The sequence below is a fragment of the Nuphar pumila genome, chromosome 17, assembly GCF_984573655.1.
Source record: "Nuphar pumila chromosome 17, dmNupPumi1.hap1.1, whole genome shotgun sequence".
Taxonomy (NCBI): domain Eukaryota; kingdom Viridiplantae; phylum Streptophyta; class Magnoliopsida; order Nymphaeales; family Nymphaeaceae; genus Nuphar; species Nuphar pumila.
This window is the reverse complement of record NC_143265.1, coordinates 46,065,593-46,074,610: the sequence shown is the minus strand read 5'-3', so window position 1 is coordinate 46,074,610 and position 9,018 is coordinate 46,065,593. Positions and strand designations below refer to the sequence as shown.

Here is a 9,018-nt window from a genome sequence, read left to right as displayed (position 1 = left end):
TATATGTATATGTATATATATATATATATATATATATATATATATATATATATATATATATATATATATATATATATATATATATATATATATATATATATATATATATATATAACATGAATGTAGAGTGAATGTGTGATGACTATGTGGGGGCTGTGGGGTTACAGCAAGAGGTAGCAATATATGGGGGGATGAAGATATGAGACAGGGTGAAATGAAGAAAAAAAAATGCTACTGTAAGGGAAAGTACCAAATGATATTGAGGGATAACAATAAGTGGTGATGTTCAGCTAGGTTGAATATGCAAGTGTTGTGTGTGTAGCCTAACTGAGTGTTATCATGGAATTGGTGAAAAATGTATGATGAAGGCACAAAAATATGGTAGAAAGTACTATTCTGGATGCTGCCAACTATGGACAATAAATGAAGTGAACTGTAGGTGGGCTAAGGCTATAACATGTGCCACAAGTGTATGGAATGAAATGAAGGTAGCCTAAGTGAATATCTAGGAAACATTGTTATGAAACTGTTGGTGAAGGGAATGCCATGAGGGTGTTGTGAATTACAGCAACCGTTGGACTGCTGTGCTCCTGTATGCACAGGAAGCACAAGGGAAATGGTTAGTAGGATAGATGGTAAGTAGTGTGGCATAGGAACGACCATTGCTGCAAATATGGGAGATGGCTGGAACCTGACGGTGAATGTCTGCATGTATTGCAGTGAGATGGGGAAAGGAATCATGACAATGCAGTGATTCATTTTGTCAGCAAGTGATGATAAGAATTTGCAACAAGCAAAAGAAGAGATGATAATAGGTCTAATTTCAAAATATATGCAGGAAAATGCTGATTCTTCAAGCATGATCATACTGCTTGGATGCATACCTTTAGGGGGTGAATGTGCTCATGTGATGGAATGAACAGGACATGTGCAAGGTACGAGAAAGCCTATAGAGGAAATTTAAGTTCTAAATTTATGAATGATGCCATCATGTGCTACATCATGGGTATAAAGTGTTGAGTGTGTGAACGAAATGGAAGGAAGGTATTTACAGTGGTAGTATTCTCGATGTATATGCCATAATAAGTGATTTATAATCACAAAATATATAGGTGCTGTGGGGGATGGGCAGCTGTAAGCATATGCAGGGTTGCAGCAGAGAGGAATTTTGAAAATGGAGCTGGGATAGGGAGTGCTGCTACTGTGTAAGCTGCCACTTGTAGCAAGTGATGGTGTAGACATTTAGAAAAGAAAGGGGTAAGGCATTCCTCTGAGAAACATTAATTCAGCACAAATGAAAACATTATTTAAAGAATAGGATCTATCAACCTAAATCCAGTTATTAACAGCATAAATAAATAAAAAAAGAAACAAGGTTGGCCAAAGAATGCCAAAATATTGATTACTTGTAATTGAAATAGTCTTTGTTTTGAATATCTCGAGGACTGAATGCTTATCATCCCATTCTTCCATTGCATCTCCTTCAGTAATTTCCACCAACCCTTTCAATGGATTCATCTTTGTTGATGATACCACAGTACCACCCTTCTTAGAAAAATAACCTCCTGAATTGAGATATGTATGGGGATTTGGCAATTGGTGCTTCCTCAAGTATTCTTCATGCAAACATTGCCATTGCTGCAAGTGACCCGGAACCCATTGTTGCACAGGGAAGGGTGTTAGTTGAACCATGAGGGTATATAGTGTACAAGTATGGTTTTGTGGCATCAACACTACCAAGTAACAAAACAGTACTAATATAACCAAGTGAAATTTCAGAATAGTGAGGGCACTGACAACCCTGGATTCTATATCAGCAGTTGCAGAGCTGTGCAAAACTAGCTGGGAACTAATCATTTCTGTTACGGACTCTGTATCAACAGCAAAATTTTTTCACTTCACAACAGTATATGTTGGGTGCCATCCATTGCATTGTTTTTTTTTTAGTGAGAAAGAAACTATATACAATCTACTATTCGAAATTCTTACACAGAACCATTACAAAAATCATGGACTTAACAAAGAATCAGAACGTTACCTACTTTGTTTGTACCTTTGATGGGAGTTGAACGCAAAATAACACCAAGCAGTCCAAGATTTATTTGAATCTTTCTTGTTCCAGGAGGATCGATGAACAAATGAAGATGGATCGACTTTCTTCAATCCAGTCCTGCTGGTGAACTATGATCCCCGATTATTCTGATCTCAAAAAAACGAGGATCTTGGGACATTTTAAAATGAGAAGTCAATAAGATGTGGGGATGTTTGGATAAAACTAAACAGCGGCGCCGCAGGTGCTGCAGAATGTTACTTGGAGAAGGAAAACACTGATACTACAAACTTGGCATTTAACTGACCAAAACGCATTACAGAATAAGAAACACGGTGATGACCTTAAGATGGGTCGTCAACTGTGCAGAGTTCAAAAACCAGGGATGAATGAATCATCGAGTGACTAAAATGTTAAAATATAAAGTAAAACAACATTCATAAATAGAAATATGATAACGAGAGAAAAGAAAAGAAAAGAAAAGGGGAAATCAATTAATCTGATAATGCCAAAGCCAAGAATGGTCACAACCAGACAATTATGAAAAGAAAATACAGAAGGAAGATAGAAGGTAAAGCTATGTTGGAATGGGGTGTCCCGATTACTTTTGCACAGAATGGATTGAAATCGTCATAAGCCATCCAAAACCATCCCTGATGCGTCAATGATATTGAAAGCAGAAAAAAGAAGAAAGAAAAAAAAGAGAAGAAAAGAAAAGAAAAGAAAAGAAAAGAAAATTAAACTATAAATATGCATTACAAACCGTGAAGATCAAAGAAATCTATGAACAAAAGAAAGGAAAAAAAATGAATGGAGATTTACCTCTGTTTTGTAGGAATCCGGAAGAGAGAGGAGAGCTTTTACCTTGATTCGGCTACCATGACAGTCGTCTTCTTGATTCTTGATTTCTGAAGCTGCAGGGCTTCTGGAAGGAGAAGGGATTCGTGGAAAAGATCAAGGGATGATCAAAGAGGGAGGAGAAGGAGAAGAGAGTCGAAGGGGGTTCGGGAAGAATCAGTGGATAGGTAAGTTGTGCCCCCCTCTCCTCTCGCGTGCTCCCCTTTTTAAAGAAGAAGAGGAGCCTTTGAGAGAGAGGTTGTTGGTTGAAGATGAGAGGTTGAGGGAGAAGAAGTTGTTTCAAGATGGAGGGTAGGACTGAGAGGGAAAGTGTGCGGAAAAGAGGCCGTTGCCTCTTTTCCAATTTTCCAAAAAAAGGCCCCCTTGAAAGAACTTTTGTAAAAAAATGGTTCAAAAGGAGGTTTTTGGCAAAATTCAATTTTTCAAGTTTTAAAACCATTTGCTTTCCTTAATTTTTTTGATTTTTGTATTGTTTTTCCATTTTTTTGTATTTTTGTAATAGAAAACTAAGATTTTAAACAAAGTTTAAACACTAAATTTTTGTATTTTTCTGAGAAATATTTACAAAACATTGTTTTTCCGAGAATTTCAGGCCGTTTTGGGGAAATTTCTTCAGAAAATGGGTTTGGACCCAAGTTTTGAGAAAATATTCAGGTTTTAAACCTCGAATCGAGGAATATAATACGATGGGTCCAAGCGGATACCGGACGAAGTGTCTGAGCCTTTCAAAAGTTATTTTGAAAATTTCGAGAATTTGATTTTAAACATTGGACAACGAAGCTCAGATTTGAATCTTTTATCTGAATCCGAAATTGAGTAAAATATATGAAATGAATTTAATTTCAGAAAACTTGAGAAATAAATGGGATTTATATATTAAAAAGTGACTCAATTACCCAGAAAATGAAATCAGGGGCAAAAGGGGAATATTTAAAAGATTTTGAAAAATTTGGGGTGTTCACAGATGCCTCTCTTTACTACTAAGCCGGTTGAAAGCCGAGCTTAGTGGCAAAGAAAACACTCCAAATTTTGAAAAAAATGCCCCAGTCAGCAGATCTGAACTGGGTGTGGAAGAATTTATTTGAAAGACATGGTTTTTCAGGTTTAAAACTTTATCCTTGAATGACTTTTGGAAGACGAAATCCTCGAAAGTGATATGACTGAGTAGAAAATGAGGAAATCGTGATGGGGTTTTGGGTGAAGATCCCGAAATGATGAAAGATAAGAATTTTGATTAAGTCTCATGGGTGAGACAAAATCAGCTTTTCAGAATGACTCAGGTTTAGCCCTTAACATGGATGGGACGAATATATCTCAAAATAACCTGAATGGGGAAGGAATTATATGATGACCTTGATGGGACATTTTTGAGAAAACGCCTCATGAGATGAAGCTCAAGCAAGATCTTGTCCTAGATGGATATACAAGGCATGGATTCCTCGATGGGAAGAACCATGATGGGATTGGAGGAAAACACCTCGTGGAAACGAGTGAAACTCGTTGGAACGATATTCAGGTTTAACCAAAACCTGAAAAGGAAGACACCTCGAGGGTACGAGGTTCAGGCTTAACCCTTAACCTGAAGGGGACGACCATATGGAATACTCGTGTGAAGAGACTATGATGGGACTTTCGGAGTTTGGACGAACAAATCCGAAAGGGGTTTGCGAAAGGAGAAAGGAAATAGGGTTCCCTAAAGCTTTGAAAAAGGGGTGAACTTGGGAGTCTCATTGCTGAGACTGAATCAGCTTTTAAAATTGATGACCTCTCGCAGGAAATACAGGTTTGACCCTTAACCTGAGTGGGAACAACCATACGGATTTCTCGAAATCGTGATGGGATAGGAGAGATACTTCAGCTGAATGAGGCAACTCTTATGGAATGTGAGAGATGGAAAATAAGGAGATGTGAGAAAAAATGAACGATGAATAAGGTAACAGGAGGCGAATCTTTCGATGGGGTGAAAGATGAATAATGCGAACCTTTTATCAAGGAGACGAATCTCTTGACAAGGCAAAAAAAGATGGAAGAGGGCAAATCCTTTGGACAGGAGAAGGTAAAAGAAAAATATGAAGATGGCGACGAAGATGGCAATAGTAAGGAGAAGGTGAAATGTGAAATATGAAGAAGGCAATACTTTTGGCAAGGAGAAAGTGAAATGTAAAATATGAAGAAGACAATCCTTTTGACAAGGAGAAGGCAAGATGTAAAATATGAAGAAGGCAATCCTTTTGGTAAGGAGAAGGAAAAATGTAAAATATAAAGAAGGCAATCCTTTTGGCAAGGAGAAGGCAAAATGTAAAATATGAAGAAGGCAATCCTTTTGGTAAGGAGAAGGCATGTCTCTTGACAAAGCAAAAGACGAGGAAGGTGATCATTTAATCAAGGAGAAAGGCAAATCTTTTGACAACGCAAAAGACGAGGAAGGCGATCCTTTTATCAAGGAGAAGGCGAGTCTCGACAAAGCGAAAGACGAAGAAGGCAATCCTTTAATCAAGGAGAAGGCGAGTCTCTCGACAAAGCGAAAGACGAAGAAGGCGATCCTTTTATCAAGGAGAAGGCGAGTCTCTCGACAAAGCGAAAGACGAAGAAGGCAATCCTTTAATCAAGGAGAAGACGAGTCTCTCGACAAAGCGAAAGACAAAGAAGGCGATCCTTTTATCAAGGAGAAGGCGAGTCTCTCGACAAAGCGAAAGACGAAGAAGGCAATCATTTTATCAAGGAAAATGCGAGTCTCTCGACAAAGCGAAAGACGAAGAAGGCGATCCTTTTATCAAGGAGAAGGCGAGTCTCTTGACAAAGCGAAAGACGAAGAAGACAATCATTTTATCAAGGAGAAGGCGAGTCTCTCGACAAAGCGAAAGACGAAGAAGGTGATCCTTTTATCAAGGAGAAGGCGAGTCTCTCGACAAAGCGAAAAACGAAGAAGGCGATCCTTTTATCAAGGAGAAGGCGAGTCTCTCGACAAAGCGAAAGACGAAGAAGGCGATCCTTTAATCAAGGAGAAGGCGAGTCTCTCGACAAAGCGAAAGACGAAGAAAGCGATCCTTTAATCAAGGAGAAGGCGGGTCTCTCGACAAAGCGAAAGACGAAGAAGGCAATCCTTTTATCAAGGAGAAGGCGAGTCTCTCGACAAACGAAAGACGAAGAAAGCAATCCTTTTATCAAGGAAAAGGCGAGTCTCTCGACAAACGAAAGACAAAGAAGGCAATCCTTTTATCAAGGAGAAGGCAAGTCTCTCGACAAAGTGAAAGATGGAGAAGGCAACTCTTATGAAAGAGGGGAAGGCAACTCTTTCGACTATGCAAAAGAAGGAAAAGGCAACACCAAGATGTATCAAACAGATGTTAAGTTATTATTTCTTATCAAGAAAGCAGGAAGATTTTGCCAAAATGATAAAATTTATAGTTGTTTCAAGGTAATTTTAAGGTGAGCACTTTTGAAAGATGTTCCCTCTTCCACCTAGAGTATTACCCCCAACTAGGTTAACTCTATAGAATCCAGGATCAAAAGTCAAATTTAGTTGTTGGTTTTCTTCAAGGATGCTATCAATTTCCTTGATATGAAAGAAGATGAAATATTCTTAGCTTCATAAAAGAAATTGAATGAAAAGACATTGATAGAAGAATTTCACATAGATAAAGAAGATTCTTTGTAGTTTGGGTAGTTTGATATCTTGGGCATTTTCCCATGATGATCTTTTTGCATTCTTTTGAGTCATGAGGCTTTCTTGGGCTTTTACATCATCCTTCATTTTTATGGTTGCTAGTTGCTAAGAGCGTCCAGTGCAAATGGATCGAGATCTCCCCTAGTCCAACATATTATTCATTTATGTTCTAGGGTATGTTTCTCAATCCCAATGTGAATTAGGATCTTTCAGATCTGGACCAGCCTCCTCTATGGGATCTATGTTTGGATCTGAATCAAATCTAAACTGTATGCACTTGTTACGTGATTTAAAACCATGTTTTTCACCCACTTTTTTGTCTGATCCAGCATGTATCGGACCAATTTAGGATGGATCAGGGTTCAAGTCTGATATATCGGATCAAGTTTTTATTTTGTTCTGGATTTGAATCTATTGCGTATTTTCAAATTCAGTTGCTATGATTGAGCCCCGTATCCGGCCCACTTTCAGTGAGCGTGCTAGGTCCGATCCCTCGTGGGGCTGTCTTCCGTGCTTGAAAAAGAAAGAGAGAACTTTAAAACAAACTGCTCAATTTTTTTACTTATTCAGCAGTCCTTACGCACATTCTATATATTCAGCATTCTCTTGATCGTTTAGGGACGTTATTGACATGTTTTATATACTAAATCTATCTATTCTACATATAAAGGTGACATCAATCCCAAAGCAAATAGATTATAAGGTTTCTTTTTTTTACAAAAAAACAATCATAATGTTCTTCTAAAATGGCATGTTTTTCAAAATGCTTACCAATTTGACGAAATCTTTCATTGTCCAAAATTCTGATTCTTGGCTTTTTACAACTCTACTAGTAATGAGGTCCTCAAAATTGTTATGTGAATTATTGATATGGTGTGACCTTTGAACAACGTACATCTCTATTGCGCGGACATCAGTAGGTTCTTTTGTGCAACGGGTACAAATATCTTAAAAGTTTTGAGAATAAGCCATTTTGGGCATAGAGACGATTTTGGCAAATTGGTAGGCATTTCAGAAAATGCACCATTTTTAAGAACAAAACAATCATTTTTTGTTCCCTTTATTAGCACCAGCACATTTCCATCCACATGGTCGGGACTAGATATATCATATTTCTATTAATGTTTTTATGATGAAATAGGTCAATAAGTAATAGAAATATGTGCATATTTATAATAAATTATGATATATTTTAATTTAAAATATACAACTAAAAACAATGAAGCAAATAAAAATCATTTTATATTGTTGATGTGTTCGGATGGGCATATGTTTAAGTTTTAAAGCTTAGGTGGGCTAGGCTAGGCTCAAGGTTAGGTCAAAAGTCAATTAGAGTAAGAGGGTAGACTGGTTCTGATAAGAATCGGTAAAAAATCTTGTACACTCAAATGATGTAACCAAAAAGTCCCAAAAATTAAGGGATGAATCTAGACACCTTAATGAGTGTTTAGGCCAATTTTTAGGGTCAAGGGGCTTGTATTTTAGGAGTTAAAAATTGAACAAGTTATAGGGCAAAATTGAATTTTTTGTAGGTTAGACTAGGTTTGGGTAAAACAGATCTGGTTTGTAAAATTAACCTCTCTATAGAGAAATATGATAAAATTCTAATTTTTTGAGAGTATAATATAGGTATCCTAGGAATGTTTGATTCAAAGTTTTAGACCCCAAAAGAGAGGTTGGGCAACTTTTGCAAGTCTAATGAAAATTCAGCTATGTCAAAAAAGATATTTTGGGTAGGTTTGGTCTTATGAGGAGTTAAGGCTTAAGTAAGGCTTAAAAGAAAGGTTCCAATGACTTACACATCTTAAGAAACCCACATATTTGAGTTAACTTCATTTCAAGCCTGGCAGGGACATTCAAATGAACGAGCCGGAATCTGCAATTTTCTTTCTTTCATTTTATTTAGTGATGTAATAATGTAAATTTTGGAATAAGAGATTTGCTTCTCTGCTTAGATTAGGATACATATCATATAGTTTGAATTTCTGCAATATCATGATTATGTGATTCATGCATTTCCTTTGAAAACCACTGTGGATGAACACGAATGACATGCGCACCAACTCTTAGGGAGTTGATGAACTCAGTGGAGTCTATATTTACGGCCTTAGTCGGAATATGGACGAGACCCAGATTCAACATCTTCCTAATAGTCACACCGAGCCTACACTCTTAGGCTATCTTCCAAAATTCACCGCATATCTTCAATCTTACAAAATATTTTAGAATTAACTAAGTAAATTACAAGCATATTTATGGCCATAGTCAGAATATGTGGTAATCTTACCTTAGTTTAATTTTAAAATTGCATATTTTCCTAAAAAGATATTTTCATAAAATGACATTCATTCATTCAGGATAGTTTGCATCATGAAAGCACATGCTTTTCCTTTGATAAAATCACAAAAACTCCATTTCAAAGAAATCGATTTCTCAAGATGCT

The 9,018-nt window shown here is 37.0% G+C and overlaps 1 pseudogene; it reads right to left on the bottom strand.

Moving 5' to 3' along the window:
- Positions 1 to 1,324: 1,324 nt before the first annotated feature.
- On the bottom strand, positions 1,325 to 1,933 carry LOC149811927 (proteasome subunit beta type-7-B pseudogene; annotated as a pseudogene).
- Positions 1,934 to 9,018: the final 7,085 nt, after the last annotated feature.